Source organism: Zalophus californianus, chromosome 2 (assembly GCF_009762305.2).
Source record: "Zalophus californianus isolate mZalCal1 chromosome 2, mZalCal1.pri.v2, whole genome shotgun sequence".
NCBI lineage: Eukaryota > Metazoa > Chordata > Mammalia > Carnivora > Otariidae > Zalophus > Zalophus californianus.
Window position 1 is genome coordinate 71,492,541 of NC_045596.1, and position 24,370 is coordinate 71,516,910.

General features: G+C 41.1%; 1 protein-coding gene across 1 annotated transcript in view; it reads right to left on the bottom strand.

Moving 5' to 3' along the window:
• The window catches only part of ABCG2 (ATP binding cassette subfamily G member 2 (Junior blood group)), a 138,677-nt gene that overhangs the window by 69,751 nt on the left and 44,556 nt on the right, over positions 1 to 24,370 (bottom strand). The window lies entirely within an intron of this gene.

The window sequence follows — 24,370 nt, forward strand, 5'->3', positions numbered from 1 at the left end:
GCATTGGATCGACGGCCACCCTCTTGCGGGGCCCAGGTCACGGAGATGACTCTCCCGGAGCGCCACATGGACAAACCCAAAACTACCGCCTCCAGGGCTTGTAGGAAAGGGACAGCAGTGATTAGCCCTGGTCATCACAGGACGCTACCCGGGCTGATCAATACCTGCTCTAGCCTAGAGCAGGTATTGATCAGATGGATTTGGTCACCGTGTCCCGCGCCCCTATACTCCGGGGGACGCTGACACCGAGGGTTGTTTTTTCTGTCACACACGTTGCCCACCCCGAGAACAAGTAGGTCTCTATTGAATGAGCTTCTGAGAAATTAGGTGCTTAAGTCCCAGGACAATAAATTCAGGAACTTAATCTAAGAGGCGCGGGGGGGGGGGGGGGGGGCAGTTGAATGACAATATTGCTATGAACGGTTTAATTGTATTGTGCACACTCGTAATAAATACTTCTTCGCAATACTGTTCGTGTAGAAAAGCTGGAAAGTGTGCATATTCAAGAAAAGGTTTGGTTGTCAGGCTTTATGAGTGTGTATGGCTTTCCCAAAATTTGCCTGCTGCATCTATTTTCTGGTTTGCCATTTACAAACAAAAATCAAGTTATTTAGGGGCACCTGGGGGGCTCAGTCAATTAAGTGTCTGCCTTCAGCTCAGGTCATGATCTCAGGGTCCCGGGATCGGGCCCCACGTCGTCGGGCTCCCTCTCAGCGGGAGCCTGCTTCTCCCTCTCCTCCCCGCTTGTGCTCTCTCTCGCTGTCTCTGTCACTGTCTGTCTCTCTTTCTCTCAAATAAATAAAATCTTTTTTAAAAATCAAGTTATTTAAAGCAACACTAGGAATTACTGTTAATTCTTAACCCGTTACAGGAAATCTTTAGTCATGGGGCATCTGGCTGGCTTATTTGGTAGAGTGTGTGACCCTTGACTTCAGGGTTGTGAGTTCAAGTCCTATGTTGGGTGTGGAGCCTACTTTAAAAGGGAGAAGTTTTAGCCAGGAAGCCTGACTAAGAAATTAATTATATCTAACTTTTTAGAATATTAAAAATACCATACTGTATACTTTTTTCTTTTTTTTAATTTAAATTCAGTTAGCTCAAGGGAGCCGGATGTAGGGCTGGGATCATGATCTGAGCCGAAGGCAGAAGCTTAGCCGACTGAGCCACCTAGGCGCCCCTTAAAGCATTTTAAATTACATATCCATGATGCACCCAAACATTTGGGTGAAATTGGTTTTTTGGATTAATTTTGAGTTCATTTAAAGACACTTAAAGACCCATACACGAATATATTTGTCACTTTAAGCCAAGACTGAGAAAAATTTTTCAGAGATGGCTCTTAATAACTGCAAAATTTAAAAACACCCTCTAAAGAACAAAGCTTTACTGATGTCAGTAAAGACTTTTTAAATTGCCAGCAAATTCTAAAGGCAATTCCAAGAGGGGACTTACAATAATGGGGGAAAAATACACATAAAATCAATAAAAAGCACATTAAAAAAAACCTGGATAATAAGTTGAATATAGTATTCTGCAATAGGTAAAACGTAAACAAACCAAAAACTTATGCATAGAAAATAGCTTGTAATACAAGAAAATGTTATTTTTCTGGGTTGTGACATTATGGTTCTTTTTTTTTCTTCTATTTTAGTGTAATTTTCTAAATTTTTTTTAATGCAGATATACAACTTTTATATTGGAAAAAAAGAATTTTGTTTAAAAGTAAATCAATAAGGGACACCTGGTTGGCTCAGTCGGTTAAGCGTCTGCCTTCGGCTCAAGTCATGGTCCCGGGGTCCTGGAATGGAGTCCAACGAGGGGCTCCTTGCTCAGCGGGGAGTCTGCTTCTCCCTCTCTCTGCCACTCCCCCTGCTGTGTTCTCTCTCTCTCTCTCTCTCTCTCCTATAAATAAATAAATAAAACCTTTTAAAAAAAGTAAATCAATAAAATGTCAGTGTTTTAGTCAGTAAAAGACACACGACAATGCTTAAAGACAGAGCCTCACCTAAAATAGGGCTAAAAATGGCTAAAACAAAAAACTTTCTACCTTGTTTCTAGTCTAATTTTTTAAATAGTTTGATTTTTTCATACTGATAGATCAGTGTATATGCTTGCTAAAGTTACATTAATTCCTAATCTCACTCTAATACTCGCTAAAGCTGATCATTGCTATCAAATTCTGTTTGATAAATACAGATTAAAGCCAGCCTTTCATGAATGTATTGTATTATTAAGGAATGAGTCATTTTAGCTTATAAATTAGCATTTTACTTAGGGCTAATCATCTTCAAATGCCCTGTCTTCTCTTTTAGTGTTTGGGTATAGAAGAGAGGGAAGGAGGAACCTAAAGATGACCTTCCTAATTTACAGATGAGTCACCAGTTCCAAAGGAGACCAGTTGCACAAGGTCGAAAGTTAGGGAGATAAATGGGGGGGCTCACAGCTTCTGAGACTGCTGCTCTCTGCCCTCCACCTCATAAGCTCTTTTATATTGCCAGAAAAGAGCAACTGCCCAGTATTTGCAGAGCCCAGTATTAGGATTCCTGCTGAATGTGTTCTCATTCTGGTACTTTTTCTTTCTCCCATTTAACTAAACTTTTTTTCTCTCCCTTGTTGTAATATCAAGCAAGATGAAAATAAAAATGACTTGTAACCCAGCAACCACATACTATCTGCTTTTAGTCTTTTCCTGTGCATATGTATTTTTTTAAAAAAACAAAAATGGCCTTATATGCAATAAGTACAGGGACAAAAGTCATCATCGCTGAAGTCAGCCTGCATCGGTATCCTGGGTCTTACAACCCTGAAGATTTGCACTTGTACTAATTACTTGGTCTTTAGGTGGTTATTGGTAATCAGGGGAAACAATCTCTCGGGAGAGTTAGAAAGATTGAGATAATGTGTATAAAACCCTGAACAGAATTATTAACACTGGTTAGCACTCAATAGATGACAACTATTATTATTTTGTAAACTGCTACATTGTAAACTGCAAACATGGTTCCCTGTCATTGGGTATCTTTCTACAACTTTAAAATGAATTGTTGCATGGTATTCAATGGTTTGTTATATACCATAATTAATTTAACTAGTTTTCCTATTATTCACAAAACATCCCTGTAGGGGCTCCTGGGTGGCTCAGTTGGTTAAGCGACTGCCTTCGGCTCAGGTCATAATCTCAGGGTCTGTGATTGAGCCCCACATAGGGCTCCCTGCTCAGCGGGAAGCCTGCTTCTCCCTCTCCCTCTGCTGTCCTCCCTGCTTGTTTGCTCTCTCTCTCTCTGTCAAATAAATCACTAAAATCTTTAAAAAAAAATTTAATACAAAAAAACAAACAACTGTTAATACATATAGCCAGATTTCCCACAAAATAATCCATGCCAAATTCATAGTCTCCTAACAATTTAAAAGGTCGCTTGTTCATCTGAGCTCTCACAAATACTGGATAAAATAATAATTTTAATCTCTTTGAATCTGATAACAAACGGCAATATTTCAATGTACATCTCTTGACTTAGTGAGAGTAAACTTTTTTAATGTTTAATGATCATTTGTGGTTAATTCATAAATTTCCTATGTAAGGCCTTTTCCCATTTCTCTCTACTGATTTCTTAGGTTGCAGAACAAGGACACAGGAGACTGGATCCCTGATGAACATTGATCTGCTGGGCTCTCGCCAAGCTAGTTGAAGTCACTGTCATATTTTACGAGTCTTGCAATCAAACCACAGAATTATCCAAAGTAGGATTTCTTTACAATACTAATTGAAAGTTTTGGGGCCATCTGGAGTCTAAACCTATGAAACACACACTGAAGATCTTAAATGGGCACTGGCAGGGGTGAGGTGTCACCATGTGCTTTTGTAGGCAGTATGTATGGACATAAACAGACAAATAGGGAAGATGACCTCAGGTGAAGGGAGCAGACAGACTCATTCATAAAATCAATTAAACCTCACTTTTGGAAAACTCCAAAAATAATGGGAAGTTTTTCTTTTTTCTGGGGAGGAGGGTGTTGGTAATTTGCCTTTTCAACAATCACACCAGTGAGGGACTTGCCTGTATGGTCTTCGCCAGGGTATTAGTGCTTGGCGGAATGTCAGCAACAGACACAGTCAAAGGATACAAATTCATTTAATGCTGATAAACGGTATGGCTTATTATAAGAATGGCAACCAAAGCAAAATCAAAAACAGTATTCTCATTAAAGCAACAAACTTCTGGGCCTGTAACTCCATGAATCAGTTGCTCTACTCTCAAAGCTCCCATATAGAACTATGAGAAGCTCTCTTCATCTTTCTCATAGGACTTTTAATACTTTCCTAGCCTTTCCCAGCTGCCCCAAGCTCTCAGTCTATTCACCAGCCTAGCCACCAAGTGTAAGGAGCTGGTAAGGACTCAGTACCTTCCTTAGTGCTTACTCCAAGCGGTAAACTTCTCAGGGTCAATTTTCCCCTTGCAAGTCCAGGTTTCAGACAGGGCTTATTATGGACCTGGGGGCATTTGGGTTATGTATATAACATCTGTAATGCGTCCAGGTATATTTATTTTTACTACTCCCAAATAAAAAACAATAAAAAAGCAAATAAAAAACAGTGCCAGAGGCTGTAGTCACTGTGTTCCCACATGGCTCTTTTCAGAGATACCAGAGACCTTTGATGAACTCCACGAGAGAAAGGTCAGTCTACAAAGGGCTTGAACACTGATGAGTAAGTGAAGGAGTGGAAACAGGGTGTAGATAACTCTTACCAAAGGTTTCACTATAACAAGAAGGTAAGAGAAAGGAGTATCTCTTAAAACCATCTTGGGGTTCAAAGAATATATTTCTTATTTGGTTAAGTTAGGCAGGCTGGAATATGTGTGCATGCCAAGAGGACAAGTCATAAAGAAAAAAAGGTGGTTAACTGGTATAATCAGGTCCCTTAGAAGGGAATGGAAATGGAATCCAGAGGAATTAGCACTAGAAAAGGAAACTTTTTTTTTAATTATGGCAGAAGGGAAGGGAGTGAGGATGAGTCCTCATGCAGATAAATGTTTTAATTAGGGAAAGAAAGAAAATTGAAAGAAATGTACATTCTCTCTGAAGTTGGAGGATCTGCTGAAGGTATTGTGTGAAAGCAAAGACAGGGATTTGAGAAAATGCTAAACCCTGGAATAGACCTGTATTAGTTTCCTATGGTTGCCATAACTAATTCCCACAAACTTAATGGCTTAATACAACAAGAATGTATTAGTCTATATTTCCATAGGTCAGAAGTCCAAACTGGGCCTGACTGGGCTAAAATCAAAGATGTCATCAGGTCTACATTCCTTTCTGGAACTTTTTCCAGGTTCTAGGGGCCACCCGCATCCCTTGGCTCATGGTCGCATCCCTCTAGCTTCCAAGCCAACAGCAGAGCATCACTCTGACCCTGCTTCTGTTATCATATCTCTTTGTTCTGCTTCCCTCTTCTACTTTGAAGGACTCTTATGATCACATTAGACACAGTGGATAAGCCCTGATAATCTTTCTATTTTAAAGTCATTTGATTAGCAACCTTAATTTCACTGGCAACCTTAATTCTCCTTTGGCAGGCAAACTAACACATTTACCTTCTGACTATTACGACATGGCATCTTTGGGAGGCCATTATTCTTCCTACCACAAGGCCCTAAGGAAACAAAGAGGATGCTAATACCTGATGTGGAAATGTTGGGGTTCAGAGCCAAAGGCCATGAAAAAATTCTTGAGATGTCTTGGGTGCAAAAAGGTATTTTTATTAAGGCATGGGGACAGGACCCATGGACAGAAAGGACTGCCCAGGGATTGTGAGGAACAACTGATTATATACTATGGAATTAGGGGAGGTAAAGCCAAGGGAAGTTTCCAAAAGGATTTTCATACACTAAAGAAGACTCACAGAATCCTGAAGTCCTAGCTATTGTCAAGCTAAGGTTGTTTTTCCCTCTAGCAAGGCATTCACATGGGAGTTCCTAGAGGACCGTTGTACTCGCCTGCCTCAAGTATTTGTCAATGGGAGGCCAGTTACAAGAAAATTTAATTTTATCTACATTTCTTTTTGCCTTTGTTCCCCACATTACCACCCAGCTCCACCAAGTTGGTTTGAATATTATTTTAAACTGAAGACATTTGAGATACAACTGATGCTGAAAGAAGCCTTCTTGGAGCTTCCCTTATCTGACTAAAAGGCAAAGCCTTCAGAGAGTAAAACAGCCATAAATCCCTTCTTAGGGAAGCTTCGCTGCCAGGAAAAAGACCCACCACTCACATCTGGATAAGAAATTGCATAAACAAGCGTCATCACAAACTGTCATACTTTCATTTATTTCTCTAAAAGCTCATTTGTCTTTCCTAAACCTTATCTTTTCTACTTTAATCTGTTGTCAGTTAACTTTCAGTTCCTCCCCCACCCCACGGGATCTGAATTGGTGGAGGAAAAATTTGTCCTCCCAATAGTAATAGGGGACCTAGAGAGACTGCATAGCAACACCAAGGATCCGTAAGACTGACTTCTATAAATGTAGCAGCATCAGAGCCACAGGTGAATTCACAAAGTATTCCCATTCACAGAGAATTCCCATTCATAAATATAGAGAAGGTTAGAAGGTTGAATAAATTCGAGAATGTGGTTTTGCTGGGTGGATAAGGCATAGAAAAATGGAGCAAGGAGCTGAGTGTGCAAAATGAAGCCAGGAAGAGACAGGTTGAAAGGAAACCTATGGAGGGGAGGCCGAGGAGCTGAAACACGAGGGTGAGGTCACTGAACAGGAAATTGGCATTTCAGGCTGGCATTCCAGGTTTTGAAAAGGTCACAGGGTTTAGACAGTAGGATTATGGAGGTGGAAGGGAGGTACCTTCGTCTTCTACCAATTTAGCATCTTAAAACAACATTCATTTATTATCTCACAATTCTGGAGGTCAGAAATCTAGGGCGGCTAGGGCAGGCTCTGTTCTGTGTATCACGGGGCCAAATCAAAGTGTCAGCCAGATGGGCTCCTACCTGAAGGAAGGCTCTTCTCTGAAGAATCTGCTGCTAAGGTCGGGTTACTGGCAGAATCCAATTCTTTGCAGCTTTAGGACTGAGGTCCCTGTTTCCTTGCCATCATCCATCTCCTCCAGGCTGCCCACATTCCTTCTTGCGTGACTCCCTTCATCTTTAAAGTAGGTCCTTCTCAAACTTCAAATCTCTCAGACTTCTCCTTCTACCTTTTAAAGGGTTCATGTAATTAAATCAGGCACACCTTGATAATCTCACTATTTTAGACTCAACTGATTTGGGACTTTTTTTTTTTAAGATTTTTATTTACTTGACAGAGAGACAGAGAGAGAGGGAACACAAGCAGGGGGAGTGGGAGAGGGAGAAGCAGGCTTCCGCTGAGCAGGGAGCCCGATGCTGGGCTCGATCCCAGGACCCTGGGATCATGACCTGAGCAGAAGGCAGATGCTTAATGACTGAGCCACCCAGGCGCCCCAATTTGGGACTGTAATTACAACTTCAAAAGTCCACAGAGTAGAACCTAGAATGATGTCTGGTTAAAAAACCAGTAAATGAACTGGAATCTTGGGGTTTAGGGAAGAAAGGAATCTTTAAAATTCTGCCTACCCTCAAGGTGAAGTTGAGAAGATCAAAGAGCACAAAAGCTAGGGTGACAGGCCGATCATCTTAATAAACCCAGATTTTGGGGCACCTGCTGGCTCGTTTGGTGGAGCATGCAACTCTTGATCTCAGGGTTGTGAGTTTGAGCCCCATGTTGGGTGTAGAGATTACTTGAAAATAAAATCTTAAAAATAAGTAAATAGGGGTGCCTGGGTGGCACAGTCAGTTAAACGTCCAACTCTTGGTTTCGGCTCAGGTCATGATCTCAGCGTCCTGAGATCGAGTCTCCCATCAGGCTCCACACTCAGCACGGAGTGTACTTCAGATTCTCTCTCCCCCTCTCTCTGCCCCACCTTGCTGTGTGTGTTCTCTCTCTCTCTCAAATAAATACACAAATATTTTTTAAAATAAATAAAAATAAATAAATAAACACAGACTTTGCCAAGGTAGTGACCAACTTAGAGAGAAGGGAAATGCCCAAACCAGTTGTCAAAGTCTTAATGTCATGGAGAAGAGAACAGAAGGAGGCATTAATACAGAAAGAGACTCTGTGTGTGTGTGTGTGTGTGTGTGTGTGTGTGTGTGTGTGTGTGTGTGTGTGTGTTGGCGGGGTAGAGGTGTTGAGGGCCCAGATGTGGAGCCAGACTACCTGGATTCATGTAATTTGCTTTATATAGCAGACAAGAGACCAAACAAGAAATAATTCATTTGGTTATAAAGTTCACAAAGGTAACAAAGCCCTAAAAAATAAGCAGCAAGGGAAAAAACAGGCATGATTAGGTACTGATAATGAACCTGCAGAATCAGAAAGTGGCATAGAGGATGTAACATTCATCCCTTCAAAATAGGCTAAAAGGTTAAATGTTGAGAGTTCATGGGGCACCTGGGTGGCACAGTCAGTTGAGCAGTTAAGCATCTGACTCTTGATTTTGGCTAAGGTCATCATCTCAGGGTTATGGGATCGAGCCCCATGTGGGACTTCATGCTCAGCACAGAGTCTGCTTGGGATTCTCTCTACTTCTCCCTCTGCCTCTCCTGCTCGTGCTGTCTCTCTCGCCCTCTTTCTCTAAAATCAATAAAAGCTTTAAAAACAATGTTGAAAGTGCTGCAAATAAATTTCACAAATCCATAAAGTCTTTTGTTTAAGTAAGCTTTTTAATTGTAGTATAACACACATCCAGAGCAAGTATGGAAAATCTCAGTAAACAGCTTGATGTGTAGTTACAAAGTGAAAACACCTGTGTATCTGCCACCCATATCAAATACATATGTATGTTATATGTCAGTTATATCTCCATAAAAACAAATAAAAAACAGATAAAACTCATGTACAGTGATAGAAGTCAAAAGAGTAGTTACCTCTGGAAGGGACAATGACTGATGTGGAGCATGGAGACTTGGGGTTATTGATACTAAACAAATGTGCATACATATATATGTATATATATGTGTTTGATCTGGGCGGCAGATATACAGGTATATTCACTTTATAACTATACAGTAAGCTGTTCACGTAGATGTTCTGTACTTATTCTGGATCTATGTTACACTCCAATTTAAAAAGTTTACTTAGGGGCGCCTGGGTGGCTCAGTTGGTTATGCATCAGCCTTCGGCTCAGGTCATGATCCCAGGGTCTTGGGATTGAGCCCCGCAACAGGATCCTTGCTTAGCAGGGAGCCTGCTTCTCCCTCTGCCTGCCACTCCCCCTGCTTGTGCTCTCTCTCTTTCTCTCTGACAGATAAATAAATAAATAAAAAATCTTAAAAAAATAAAACTTTACTTAAACATGGGGCGCCTGGCTGGCTCAGTCAGTAGAGCATGCAACTCTTGATGTCGACGTTGCAAGTTCAAGCCCCACACTGGGTGTAGAGATTACTTAAATAAATAAACTTTTTTAGAAAAAGTTTACTTAAACACAAGACTTTATGGATATATGAGGAATAGAAGGATGGAGAAGTGCCAGATTAAAACAAGTTAATTAAGTAGATTTCATCATCGCACAACATGTATACAGCATTTACTCATGGAAACTATCCCCCAAGAAGCATCTCAAAGGTTGTATTCTCGGTAACATACTAAAAGATATATGGGAAAATTTCCTGGGGCCAAATTGTGGATGCCTCAAATGCCAAGCTAAGGACTTTAAACTTATCTTGAGAGTGAGAAATTAATGAAAGTTTAGTGTAGAGGGATGACATTGTCAAAGCAGCATTAACAAGATTGATCTGTCCACATATAGAATGGATGGGGGATATGGGACGGCAGAAATCAATTTGGAAATGAACAAAATAAAGACTGAACTAAAACAATGGTGGAAAAAACTTTGAGGGAAGGGTAATGAGGGAAACATTGTGAAGGAGGAGTTTATAGTACCTGGTAACCGATAGAACATTGAAGGTGAAAGACAGCTAGAGCTGACTTCAAGATCTTGAACCTGCGAAGCTGAAAACCTTATGGTGTCAGTGATGGAAATTGTGAGAATGTAATGCCTTCCCCCTTCCTGTATGTCCTAAATATTGCCTCTCTCAGGGCCTTGAACACAACAGATAATTGATAAAAGTTTATTGACTGAATAATAAAGCAAGTTTATCATATGCAATTCAGGGGCCTCTCCACCCTTACCTGAATCTGCCATGCTATAAAAATGGGAGAGGGTTTCATCTGTGACTGACCTCTTTCACATGACCCATTACTGACTACTATAAACACATTATTGCCTGCAGAGGGAAGAATTTGTTCTTGGTTGTGAATGAAGTCAAAGTGTAATGAGCATTAAATGACACATGATTCATTACACTTAGAATTTTTTCACATCTGGCCGTCATGCGTAATATTATGATAGATAATGTCAGCAAAGCCAAACACGTATAACTTCGCCCAGAACCCGTATCAGACCAGGAAACATACATCCATTATTCTATGTGTGACAAAGCCATAGCCGATTTAGATGGACCCAAATTTTATCTCACCTCGAGAGTTTTTGCTATTTGACCCTTTTGTGCCTCAATTTCTTTCCTCACATTAGGGGTGATAATACCCATGTCACAGGGTATATTTTATAAAAATAAGAATAAAATCATGTGTATTTGGAAAACATAAGGTAACTTCGATTTTTAGCCTACGCCAATCATAACAGCTAATATTTATTAAGTACTGTTCTAAGTGCCTTTCAGTTTTATGAGGCTTTTTTTTTTTTTAAACCTCGCTTTATCTTCACAACAATGCCCTTAGGTGAATTCTGTTAAAATCTCTATGTTGCAGATGAAACTGAATCATAATGAGATTAAGCAATTTAACCCAGGTGATACAGCTAGTAAAAAACTTCGGCTCACATTTTGGCTCTACATTAGTGCTGATATAGAAATAATGACACCATTATTTCCTGTAGAAACTGCTAAGAAAAAAAAATTTGGACAAAGAAGGTAGAATGAATTTGTTCACCCTTCAAAATCCCCCTGAGCCATGCATATCAACATAAAAGAAGAAAAACAAGAAAGTCTAGGCAGTTGCAAATCCAAGATAGATAACTCCAGGAAAGAAACCCCAAATGGTAAGAATTTAACTAAAGTTTGCAGGTTGAGGGACTTAGGTCTAGAAAAGCAGGGAATGGGGCGCCTGGGTGGCTCAGTCGGTTAAGCGACTGCCTTCGCCTCAGGTCGTGATCTCGGATTCCCAGGATCCAGTCCCGCATCAGGCTGCCTGCTCAGCAAGGAGTCTGTTTCTCCCTTTGACCCTACCCCCTCTTGTGCTCTCTCTCTCTCTCTCTCAATCAAATAAATAAAATCTTTACAAGAAAAGAAAAGAAGGGAATGGTGGTAAGGAGTTTGGCCAAATAAAAGGAACTCAAACCACACAAAGCAGAGAACCAGAGTTCTGGTTCTCACTGTCTGATGCCTAAGGCTGGGATGAGGCTGGCCACTTAAAGAGTGGAGGTAGTGAGAGATAGCGCTGTTCAGCTCTGCCTAGGGATGTGTGGCTGGCTGTGTTGTGTGAATGGGGATACTGAGGCAGAGACACAGCACTTTGGTGGGGAAGCCCCCCCAGCCCATCCTGCCTCCCTAGTGCCTCTAGAGGTCTCTGTGCCTCCTCTCTGTAAGGGGGCAGTGGGCACTGGGAACCACTGGAGTGGACCTTTGGCTGTGAAGTGCCTGGTCTCACCAGCTGCTTTTGGGAAGGTATTCAACAGTGCTGGATAAGCTCTGTGCTTCCACCGATCCCTGCTCAGTAATAGGGTTTCCCTAAATTACATTTGTCCTCAACAAAAGTGTGTGAGATTCAAGCTACTATCCTGGCCTTCCCAACCTCAGCAATTTATGACTGATAATGGGGGCACCTGGGTGGCTCAGGCGTCTGCCTTCCACTCAGGTCATGATCCCGGGGTCCTGGGATCAAGCCCCATGTTGGGCTCCCTGCTCAGCAGGGAGCCTGCTTCTCCCTCTTCCTCTGCTTGCCGCTCCCCCTGCTTGTGCTCTCTGTCAAATAAATCAATAAAATCTTTAAAAAAAAAAGATTGAGGGCGCCTGGGTGGCTCAGTTGGTTAAGCGACTGCCTTCAGCTCAGGTCATGATCCTGGAGTCCCGGGATCGAGTCCCACACCGGGCTCCCTGCTCAGCAGGGAGTCTGCTTCTCCCTCTGACCCTCTTCCCTCTCGTGCTATCTCTCATTCTCTCTCTCTCAAATAAATAAAATCTTTAAAAAAAAAAAAGATTGATAATGAATTAAATCATGCTAATCCTAAAAAAAGTCACTACTAAGTTCTGGCTAGGGATGTAGCTTCTCCCTTCACAGCAAACAGGAAGACACAGGTGCACTCTGATGGGCCTTCTTACTACTCCTCTACGACTCAGCCCTCACATATTTTCCACATCTTTATCTCTCTGTGTGTATCTTAGATAATTTCTTCAGATACATCTTCTCTATTCTCTATACAATTGTATTTACCTTTTATCCAAATTCTTAACTTCAGTGATTAGGGATCCTTTTCATTTCTAAAACTAATACTTTGTTCTTCAAACTGGCCTAATTATTTGATAGTCTCCTATTCTTGATCATGTTTTCAGTATCTTTTTTTTTTTTACATTTTAATGCACCTTAACAGAATTATTTTTCATCTTAATTCTGATAATTATAATATCTGAAGTCTTTGTGGTTCTGGTTCTGTTATCTATGGCTTGCTCATTGATGTCTGTTTTATAATTTTTTAAGTTTTTTGGGCAGCATACCTGTAGGAATTCTTTGAGGCCTAGTTGAGGGTACATTCATCTGGAAAAGTCTGGATTTCCTTCTCTCAGACACCTGGAGATATTACCCATCCTCATAATTAAATTATAGGCTCGTGTTTTTGGATCAGGTAAAGAATATAGATTCAGCTCCCAAACAGCATAAGATTTGGCCAGTGACTACAAATTCTCAGGGGACTTTTTTTTTCTTCTTTTTAAAATGTCCATTCATAGTGTAGGTCAAGATAGCAACGTTTTCTTGTGGCCTACCTTTGCAGGGTGGGTTTCCTTTCTGGTTTGCCCTTTCTGAGGGTATACTTCTGGGTCTAGGCATTATGCTTCCATTTTATGCAAACTCAAGGCTTTGACCCCATCCCCTCTGTGCAATGCAGTTCAGATAACAAAGACCACTGTATATCCCAGATAGCCAGGGACTTCAAGCATTAGCTTACCTGCTTGGTCTTTGCTCCATTACGGATCCTAGTGGACTCAATCATCTAAAAGTAGGTTTTAATATTTAATGAAGTCTTTTTAGTGCTCGCTTCGGCAGCACATATATTAATGAAGTATTTTTTTTTTTATTTTTTTTTTAAGATTTTATTCATTTATTTGAGACAGAGAGAATGAGAGAGACAGCGAGCACATGGGAGGCGGGGAGGGTCAGAGGGAGAAGCAGACTCCCCGCTGAGCAGGGAGGCCGATGTGGGACTTGATCCAGGGACTCCAGGATCATGACCTGAGCCGAAGGCAGTTGCGCAACCAACTGAGCCACCCAGGCGCCCCCATTAATGAAGTATTTTTAGATATTATGTAGCTGGGTAGTTTCAGAGTCTCTAATGCTGCAAAAGCGCTGAAAACAAGAGTCCTCAAATATATCTGTCACCTTTTTTACTTTTTTGTGTTATTATGGAAAATTACAAACATTTCACAAGTAGAAAAAAAATATGATGAGCCCCAACGGACTGATCAGCAACTAGTGGCCAGTCTTAATTTTACTCATATTTCCCTTTTCTCTCCCTTTCCCACAAATTATTTTCCTTAAGAATGCTTTCAAGTTGGGCGCCTGGGTGGCTCAGTCGGTTAAGCGACTGCCTTCGGCTCAGGTCATGATCCCGGAGTCCTGGGATGGAGTCCCGTATTGGGCTCCCTGCTCAGCGGGGAGTCTGCTTCTCCCTCTGACCCTCTTCCCTCTCGTGCTGTCTCCCATCCTCTCTCTCTCAAATAAATAAATAAAATCTTTAAAAAAAAAAAAAGAATGCTTTCAAGTTTGGGGCGCCTGGGTGGCTCAGTCATTGGGCGTCTGCCTTCAGCTCAGGTCATGATCCCAAGGTCCTGAGATCGAGCCCCACATCAGGGTCCCTGCTCTGCGGGAAGCCTGCTTCTCCCTCTCCCTCTCCCTCTCCCATTCCCCCTGCTTGTGTTCCCTCTCTCGCTGTGTCTCTGTCAAATAAATAAAATCTTAAAAAAAATGCTTTCAAGTTTTTATTTATTTATTTGAGAAAGAGAGAGAGAGAGCATGAGTTGGGTGGGAGGGGCAGAGGGAGAGGGAGAAGCAGGGGGTTCCATCCCAGGACCCCAGGATCATGACCTGAGCCGAAGGCAGACGCTTAACTGACTGAGCCACCCAGGCGCCCTCCCACAAATTATTTTGAAACAAATTTCAGAAAGCAAATAATTTTATTCATAAATATTTTCATATGTATTTCATAAATACTTTCATAATGCCTCCCCCCCGACACACAGAGGATGTTTGCAAATGTCCAGTAGACTTTTTGTTGTCATAATATTTGAGGGTTGTTATTGTCATGTCATGGTCATGAGCCAAGGATGGAAAGCATCCCGTAAAATAAGCAACAGTGTCACATCCAAGAAATCATTGCCAATACAGCGTCATAATGATTTTCACCTATGTGTTCTTCTAAGGATTTTCCAGTTTTAGCTCTTACCTTTAGGTCTTTGATCCATTTTGAGTGTTTTCGGTCCATGGTGTAAAGAAAAGATCCAACTTCATTGTTTTGCATGTGGATATACGGTTTTCCCAGAACAATTTCTTGAAAAGACTATCCTTTTCCCATTAAATGATCTTTGTACCCTTGTTGAAAATCAATTGACCATATAGGCATGGAGTTATTTTGGAGATCTTTATTCTATTCCATTGGTCTATATGCCTGTCCTTATGCCAGTACTACACTGTTGTGATTATACTAGCTTGGTAGTAAGTTTTAGACTCAGAAAGTGTCAGACTTCTAACTTTGTTCTTCATTTTCAAGATTATTTTGGCTATCCAGGGTCCCTTGAGATTCAGATGCATTTTAGGATGGGTTTTTCTATTTTTGCAAAAAATGCCATTGGGATTTTGATAATTATGTTCAATCTATAAAGCATTTTGGGTGGCACTATCATCTTAACAATATTAAATATTCCAATCCATGAACATAGGATGTCTTTCCACTTAAGTTTTCTTTAATTCCTTTCAGCAATGTTTTATAGTTTTCAGTGTACAAGTCTTTCAACTTCTTTATTTTTATTTTTTATTTTTAAAGGTTTTTTTATTTATTCATTCGAGACACAGAGATACAGAGAGAGAGAGAGAATATGAGCAAGGGGAGAAGCAGAAGGAGGGGGAGAAGCAGGTCCCCCGCTGAGCAGGGAGCCCGATGCGGGCCTCCATCCCAGGACCCTGGGATCATGACCTGAGCCAAAGGCAGACGCTTAACCATCTGAGCCACCCAGGCGCCCCTCACCTTCCTGATTAAATTTATTGCTAAGTATTTCATTGTTTTTTATACTATTGTAAATGAAATTGTTTTCTTAATTTTCTTTTCAGATTGTTCATTGATGTGGTATAGAAAAGCAAGTGATTTCAGCATGTTGATTTTGTGGCCTGCAACTTTGCTGAATTCATTCATTAGCTAACAATTTCTGTGTGTGTGTGGAATCTTTTGGGTTTTCTACGTATATGATCATACCATCGGGTGCCTGGGTGGCTCAGTTGGTTAAGCAACCAACTCTAATTTCAGCTCAGGTTATGATCTCGAGGTTGTGAGATTGAGCCCTGTGACAGGCTCTATGCTGAGAGTGGAGCCTGCTTGGGATTCTCTCTGTCCCTCTCCCTCTACCGCCCCAATCTCCTGCACCCTCATGTGTGCGCACTCTCTCTCTCTCATAAAAAAAAAAAAAATCATACCATCTATGAACAGAGATAATTTTACTTACTTTACAATTTGGATGCATGTCTTTCTCTTGCCTAATTGCTCTGGCTGGAATTTCCAATACCGTATTGAATGTAAGTGGGAAAAGAAGGCATCTTTGTCTTGTATCTGATTTTAAGGGTAAAGTTTTCAGTCTTTTACCACTAAGTATGTTAGCTGTGAATCTTTCATATACGACCTCTATCATGTTGAGAAAGTTTCCTTCTATTCCCAGTTTATTGAGTATTTTTTATCATAAAAGGGTGTTGAAATATCTTTTCTGCAAATATCTTTGCTACACGAGATGATCATGTAATTTTTCCCCTTCATTCTAATAATGTGGTATTGATTGTTTTTCATAAGTTGAACCATCCTCACATTCCAGGGTTAAATCCCACCTGGTCATGGCTTATAATCCTTTTAATAAATTGCTGGATTAGATTTGCTAGTATTATGTTAAGAATTTTTGCATCTTTATTCACAAAGGATAGTAGTTCATAGTTCTTTTTTCCTTATAGTGTCTTTATGTAGTTTTGGTATCAGGGAATGCTGATTTCACAGAACGAGTTAGGAAGTGTTCCCTTCTCTTTAATTTTTTGGAAGCGTTTGAGACAGATTGGTGTTAGTTCTTTAAATATTTGGTAGAATCTACCTGTGAAGCCACTTGGTCCATTACTTTTCTTTGCTGGGAGGTTTTTATTACTGATTTAATCCCTCCTTGCCAGTTGTAGGTCTATTCAGGTTTTCTATTTCTTTTTTTTTTTTTTAAGATTTTATTTTTTCATTTTTTAAATTAAAAAAAAATTTTTTGGTGGGTAGCAAAGTTTATTGAGCAACAGTACAAAGCTCCCAAAGAGGGAGGGGACCCAAGAGGGTTGCCTTAAGATTTTATTTTTAAGTAGCCTCTACACCCAATGTGGGGCTCAAACTCACGACTCCAAGATCAAGAGTAACACACACCATCAACTGAGCCAGCCAGGTGCCCCTCAACTTTTCTATTTCTTCATGAGTTCATTTGGCAGATTGTATGTTTCTGGGAATTTGTCCCTCTTAATTAGGTTATCTATTTTTTTTTTAAGATTTTATTTATTTGACAGAGAGAGACACAGCGAGAGAGGGAACACAAGCAGGAGGAGCGGGAGAGGGAGAAGCAGGCTTCCCGCTGAGCAGGGAGCCCGATGGATCATGACCTGAGCCAAAGGCAGACGCTTAACGACTGAGCCACCCAGGTGCCCCTAGGTTATCTAATTTGTTGATGGACAATTGTTCACAGTTTTCTTTTATGACGTGTATTTCTATAAAATCAGTAGTAATGTCCCAACTGATGTTAGTAATTTGAGTCTTCTCTCTTTGTCCTTAGTCAATGTAATTAAAGGTCTATCAGTTTTGTTGATCTTTTCAAAGAAACAATTTTTGGTTTCACGGTATTATTTTTATACTTATAAATACACACACTTAATAAAGTATGTCTTAGTACTTAGTCCATGATTTTATAACTGCTTACTTAAGTATTTTCCTTAAAAGGGTGTGAATTACATTTTAAGGCCGGTTTCTTTTTCTTTTTTTTTTTAAAGATTTTATTTATTTGACAGAGAGAGACAGGGAGAGGGAACACAAGCAGGGGGAGTGGGAGAGGGAGAAGCAGGCCTCCCGCGGAGCAGGGAGCCAGATGCGGGGCTCGATTCCAGGACCCTAGGATTATGACCTGAGCCGAAGGCAGATGCTTAACCGTCTGAGCCACCCAGGCGCCCCTTAAGGCCAGTTTCTAACTTTATAATAGGTACTTAGTAAATTCATTGTTAAGGCTTTTTTTTTTAAAGATTTTATTTATCTTTTGACACAGAGAGAGAGAGACAGCTAGAGAGGGAACACAAGGAGCGGGAGCGGGAGCGGGAGCGGGAGCGGGAGCGGGAGCGGGAGCGGGAGCGGGAGCGGGAGCGGGAGCGGGAGCGGGAGCGGGAGCGGGAGCGGGAGCGGGAGCAGCAGGCTCCTGGCTGAGCAGGAGCCCGATGCGGGGCTGGATCCCAGGACCCTGGGATCATGACCTGAGCTGAAGGCAGACGCTTAAAGACTGAGCCACCCAGGCGCCCCAGCAAATTCATTGTTAAATGAACAAATGAGAGTAAGTTTAATGGGGTATACAAAAAGAAATGTATCTAAATCATAAAGGCAAAGGAAGCAGGGGGTGGTTTGAGGGAAATGTGCAAAGTTGGCCCTTATACACTGAACACAATCCAATTCCCTTCTTAACAGCACGAGTTTTGTTGTTGTTGTTGTTGTTGTTGTTGTTGTTATTTAAAACAACAGTCCTTGAGGTGGACTTCTATTATTAAAGCCGGGTTTCTACATAGTTCAGTTCTTCCTCACTTCTCTTTGATGTTTAAATTCCTTTATCAAGAGCCAGCAAATAAAACCCCAATCTTATCAGGAAATAATGATTTTCTCTCTTTGTTCTCTTGCCTTACCTGAACTCGATGACTCATGATGGTTTTGTTTATCCTCAATTTAAGCTCTGCCTCCAGTGCTCCAAAAAACCTTGCATTGCAAGTAAGTAATTTGAGTTCATTTACAAAATTAGAAGGGCATTTGGTTAATTGTAAAGTCCCTTTGATTCAGCTGGAGATGAGTTGCTCAATTTGCTGAGTTTAAATGCCATTGAAATGCTCACTAGCTGTGGGTTTCTAGTGTGGTCTGATAATCCTAGGGTACCAAAGGGAGGCTTCAGGGACTCCGTAAACCTTTTATGTAAATGTTGTTTTTAAGATAGTTTAGCCATTTAGAGAAATTATTTGCAAGTCATATAACTGATAAACAACTTGTATCATAGCATGGATATTTTTTCCCCAAATAAATAAATAACATTCATACATTTTTGGTTCCATTCCGTAGTGAAGTTAAAAATGTAAATACTGCATATGCCTTTTTTTAAAAGTGTAGTATAGAAGAACAATTTGTATCCAGAATTTATAAGGAACACTTACAACTCAATATCAAAAAAATAACCTAGTTTTAAAAATGGGCCAAAGATTTATATAGACATTTCAGCAAAAATATATGAATGACCAATAAGCACATGAAGAGATGTTCAACATCATTGGTCATTATGGAAATATAAATTAAAGTCACAGTGAGATACCACTTGATACCACTAAAATGGCTATAGTCAAAAAGACACAATTAACAAGGGTTAGTGAGAGAATGTGGAAAAACTGGAATCCCCATACAATGCTGGTAGGAATGTAAAATGGTACAATTACTTTGGAAAAATATTTCGGCAGTTTCTTTAAAAAGTGAAACATAAATTTACCATATAACTCAGCGACTTCACTCCTAGGAATCTATGCGAAAGAAATAATAATGGATATCCACACAAAACCTGTAAACAAATGTTAAGAGTAGCATTATTCACAATAGCCAAAAATTGGAAACAACCCGAATGTCAACTGGCAAGAAGATAAACAAAATTTGGTATATCCATACAATAGAATACTATTCAGGAATAAAAATGAATGATTCATGCTATAAGACAGATGAACCTCAAAAACATGCTCAATGAGAGATGCCAAGCAAAAAAAGATTGTAGGATTCCATTTAGCAAAATGCCTAGAGAAGGCAAAGCTGTCAAGTCAGAAAATAGATTAGTGGTTGTCGGGGGCTTGGGCTGGGAACGGGGAATGACTACAAATTGGCTTGAGGATTTTTTTTTAAAAATATACTTCCTATAATGCATTCAGCATTCTCAGTTACATCTTCTGTATATTGGCTCAAAAGAGCTCAGCCATATACTCACCAACTTGAGATTTGTTTCCAAATCCAAAGCAGATTTTGACTATGCAGACGGGAGACTCTAGGAACCATGGTAACTTGTGCCCCATTGTCATTAAGGACTGACAGTTTCAAGTGCCATCAAGTTCTCAACACCCTTTGATCAGTGCCAGCAAGAGAAGGGGGTGTGAACCCCTGCCCCAGGCCCATTCATTCTTTTTTTTTTTTTAAAGCATTTGTTAGCATTTAGAACCTCCCACCATGTGGCTTCAAGCTACCAGAGCAGCAGCTGCCCCTCCTCCAAGCTCCCCCACACAGATGCTTAATCTTCTTAACGCCTCTGCTGAAGAATTTGGCCCTCCCGACGCTGGGGGGCTTTGGGAGCTTTCCTTTCTCCAGAACTTTGCAGTAGCCCGATTGTACCACATCAGTGAGAGCAGCAGTTCCCATCTTGTTTTTGGCAGCATTTACCTGCTTACATCTGTTCGTCACTAATCAATATTAATTGTTTATCAAGGTCAACAGTTGGGCAGAAGCTTTGGTTCCTCTTCAAGTGGTAATGCTACATACCAACTGTCCCTAAGTAACCTGGGTATTAGCTGTCTTAGTCGATCCTGTGGTGATGATGCCATCAGCATGCCCCACCCCAGGGGGACAAGGGGGGTGGTCCTGGTGCTTGCAGGTACAATGGTTGGGTAGCTCACATGCCTTCAAAGTTTCCAGGTCTTTCTCTGCCTGAAGTGCTTAGTGAGAAGGTCAGAGCGTGGTGGGGCAGGGGACAAAACTTGACAGTGTGCGAAGAGCCTGTAGGTCTGGGGATCAAGGATTTGCCTTGTGGTGCAGCCAGCAAAGCTGATGTTATGGACTCGCCCAGGGCTGTTTGGCCTCATCAGGGCTGCGCCAGAGGGCATTAGCCCGCCAGTTTCAGAGATCTGAACCAGGGTTGAGCACACAGCCTCAGGCTCCCGAGCCCAGGCTGGTCCCCCCCGCCCTGAGGCCCTCCATGTGGGCTAAGACCCTGGGGGTTGGGGTGGGGGTATGCATGGTTCGGGTGCAAGGCAAGGAGTAAAGCTTGTGGCTGGGCCAGCAACAAATCAGTGGCACATTAAGAATCTAGGCCTGTTTGGGGCACCTGGGTGGCTCAGTCGTTAAGTGTCTGCCTTTGGCTCAGGTCGTGATCCTGCGGTCCTGGGATCGAGCCCCACATCGGACTCCCTGCTCGGCGGGAAGCCTGCTTCTCCCTTTCCCTCTCCCCCTGCTTGTGTTCCCTCTCTCGCTGTATCTCTCTGTCAAATAAATAAAATCTTTAATAAAAAAAAAAAGAATCTAGGCCTGTTTGTTCCTGAAAGGATAAAAGGTCTGGATAGGAGGTGGTACTGAACACATCAGGTAACAGCAGTCCATACCGCACAGATCTCAGCAAGGGGGTCTTTCCTCTTGGTCCCCCTGTTTCAGCAATATGGTCTTGCAACATGGGGTCAGCCACGGAGAACCATGTGATCTCCACTCCTGGCCCTCCCGGACAACTGGCAGGGCTTCCTCATTTGCTAAGTGAGGAAGAAGCTTCTACCCAAACCTATCCTTTACATGACTTCTTTCCAACCTACTATACTAGTAGGCCATGGTACATTTCAATATAACCAGCTGCCCATTGTCAGCAAACACTTCATGAATAAGGTCTACTTTTCCATACTTGCTTAGTCAGTCCACCAGACAGGTGTCACCTGTATTTTTCTGAAAGAGCCTTGTCACCTTAACAGCTCCACAAAAAGGGAATTTTAAATCTCATGAAGTCAACGTGCCGAAAGTCCTGGGTAATGTTGCCTCTTTTACTGAGGGACACAAAGGCCAACTTTTCCAGCAGTTTTATACGAGCAACAAGTGTTCTCTCAGAAACAAACACTACTAGAGTTTGTGAAAGACAGCAGTTATTCTTTGACTACACATGGGATTCTGTGTGTGAAACCGCTAACAGAAGTGTCAATATCATGGAAGTATGTCCTCAATTTTGTTGGGATTGTAAGTCTCCCTTCTGGTACGCATCAAAGGCCACAGACAATGTCACCTGCAACTTGCCAATCAATAAGATATCATTAGACGGTGAAAACGCTGGACATCAGAACTGTCCTCTGATACCATAGGAACATTCCAGGTCAACATGTTACACACTTTGATACCAATGATACATTATTACACAGTGCATAAAATGAATTTGCTCACAGGCCTCCCGATGACAAAATCACTTTTAGCTTTTACCTTTCACTACAAGTTCTATACCTATATTAGACACTTTTTTAAATGATTTTATTTATTTATTTATTTGTGTGTGAGAGAGAGTGCACAGCGGGGGTGGCAGCAGGCAGAGGGAGAAGCAGGCTCCCCGCTGAGCAAGGAGCCCGATGGGGGCTCGATCCCAGGACCCCAAGATCATGACCTGAGTCCAGGGCAGCCACTTAACTGACTGAGCCACCCAGGCATCCCTATTTTGAACACTTTTTACAGGAACATAGACCATGCATATTTTTACACAGACACGAACACATCAGCTTCCAGGAAGGAGACCAACTACCCTTCTCCCTGGAAGTTTGGGAAATAAGAGAAGGAGGTGCAGGGGGTGCAGGAAGCATAAGTTTGCAGCTAGGTTTCTGAGGCGATCGAAAGGTTCTAAAACTGGATTAGTAACGGTTACACAAGTCTATAAATTTACTAAATTCATTGGATTTTATACTTAAAATTTACAGCATTTAAATTTCAACAAAGCAGTTTTTTAAAAAGCCAATAAACAACGTGTTTATCCTAAATATAGGGAGAAGTATTTCCTTACTTATTCAAAACATTTAAGAAATTGTACAAAAACATGCAGTGCTCTTTCATACACTATCTACCAAAGTTTAACATGCTGGAAGTCTGTGTGCTAATTTGTGGATGCTTATGTGTAGTTCAGAATACATCCTCTCTTGTCATCTCTGTTTAATCGAAGAAAAATCATAAAGATAACCCAAACAATGCAAAAACCTGAAACCATTTCTGACTACTAGTCTATAAATCATATTTTTCTTAATACCGTACAACCAAAACAAATGTAGAAATAGGTTTATTTCAGAGGCTTTCTACAACTATAATAAACCCTTTGTACAACATTTTTGTGCTCATCAAAAATACTGTTTCCATTGACTAACTTCATAATAAGTGAATGCTATAAATTTTAATATATAAATAAATATATTTTGTATATATTGGAGTTTATTTTATAAATACTATATGGACTCAACAATTCTTGGATTATCTGTTGTTTAGTTTCTATTTAGACCAACCTGTTTGTGTTAAACACATTCATTATTCTGATAGGTTATTATAAAACTATTTATAAATGATTCAGTTTTAGGGGTGCCTGGGTGGCTCAGTCGGTTAAGCGTCTGCCTTCAGCTCAGGTCATGATCCCAGGGTCCTGGGATCAAGTTCCACCTCAGGGGCGGCGGGGGAGGGGGGGGGTCTTTGCTCAGCGGGGAGTCTGCTTCTCCCTCTGCCTGCCACTCCCCCTGCTTGTGCTCTCTCTCTCTCTCTGACAAATAAATAAATAAAAATCTTAACAAATGATTCAGTTTTAGCTTTGACCAGTTAATACAAGATTATATAAAAATATTTATAGCACTTATTTTTAATTTTTAAAAAGGTTTCTTTTGCTAAAACAAAAGAAATCTGAATACTCCTGGACCATAGGTGGCACGAAAAGCTCAAGGTCAACTAGACTTTCACTAGCAGGGTGATTAGAAACAAGTTCAGTTTTAAAAAAGCACCTTATAATTGCCCTCTAAGGCTGCCATGAAGGTAGATGGGATTGTCCTTAGACAGCAAGGTTTAACTTCAGAAAAACTTTTTTTTTAAAAATGAGGTGTTCTGTTTCCTCCTTTATCCAACATTTCATAGAAACATAGAGTGCTCTTTCCTTCTTCCTCTTTCCTGTTGGCTAGAGCTCCAACATGATGACTGGAATCCCTATGGCTGATCGGGGCTGGGAGGTGAGTCTGACAATGGAAGCCACACATGACAAAGCAACAAGATAGAAGGAATGTGGGTTCTTTGAAACCGTGGACTTTATACTACCTCTGGAATGCCTAGCTCAAGATGTCTGGAACATGAGGGATGAATAAGTATCTATATTGTTTATGCCACTGTTTGTAAACTAAACTTAATCCTGAGTATACTGAGATCAGAGTGGTGCAGATGGAGGGAGAGTTAAGCACAAAGGCTCTGAGACAGGAAATGCTTGACACCGTCAAGGCACAGCAAGGTGAGCGTGGCTGGGGTGTGAATAACTAGAGGGAAAATGGTCAGAGATTGTGTAGGGCTTAGTGGTTCGTTGGTACTTTGAGGACATATTTATTTATTTATTTAAAGATTTTATTTATTTATTTGAGAGAGAGAGAATGAGCGATAGAGAGCACAAGAGGGAAGAGGGTCAGAGAGAGAAGCAGACTCCCTGCTGAGCAGGGAGCCCGATGTGGGGCTCGATCCCAGGACCCTGAGATCATGACCTGAGCCGAAGGCAGTCACTTAACCAACTGAGCCACCCAGGCACCCGAGGATGTATTTAGAT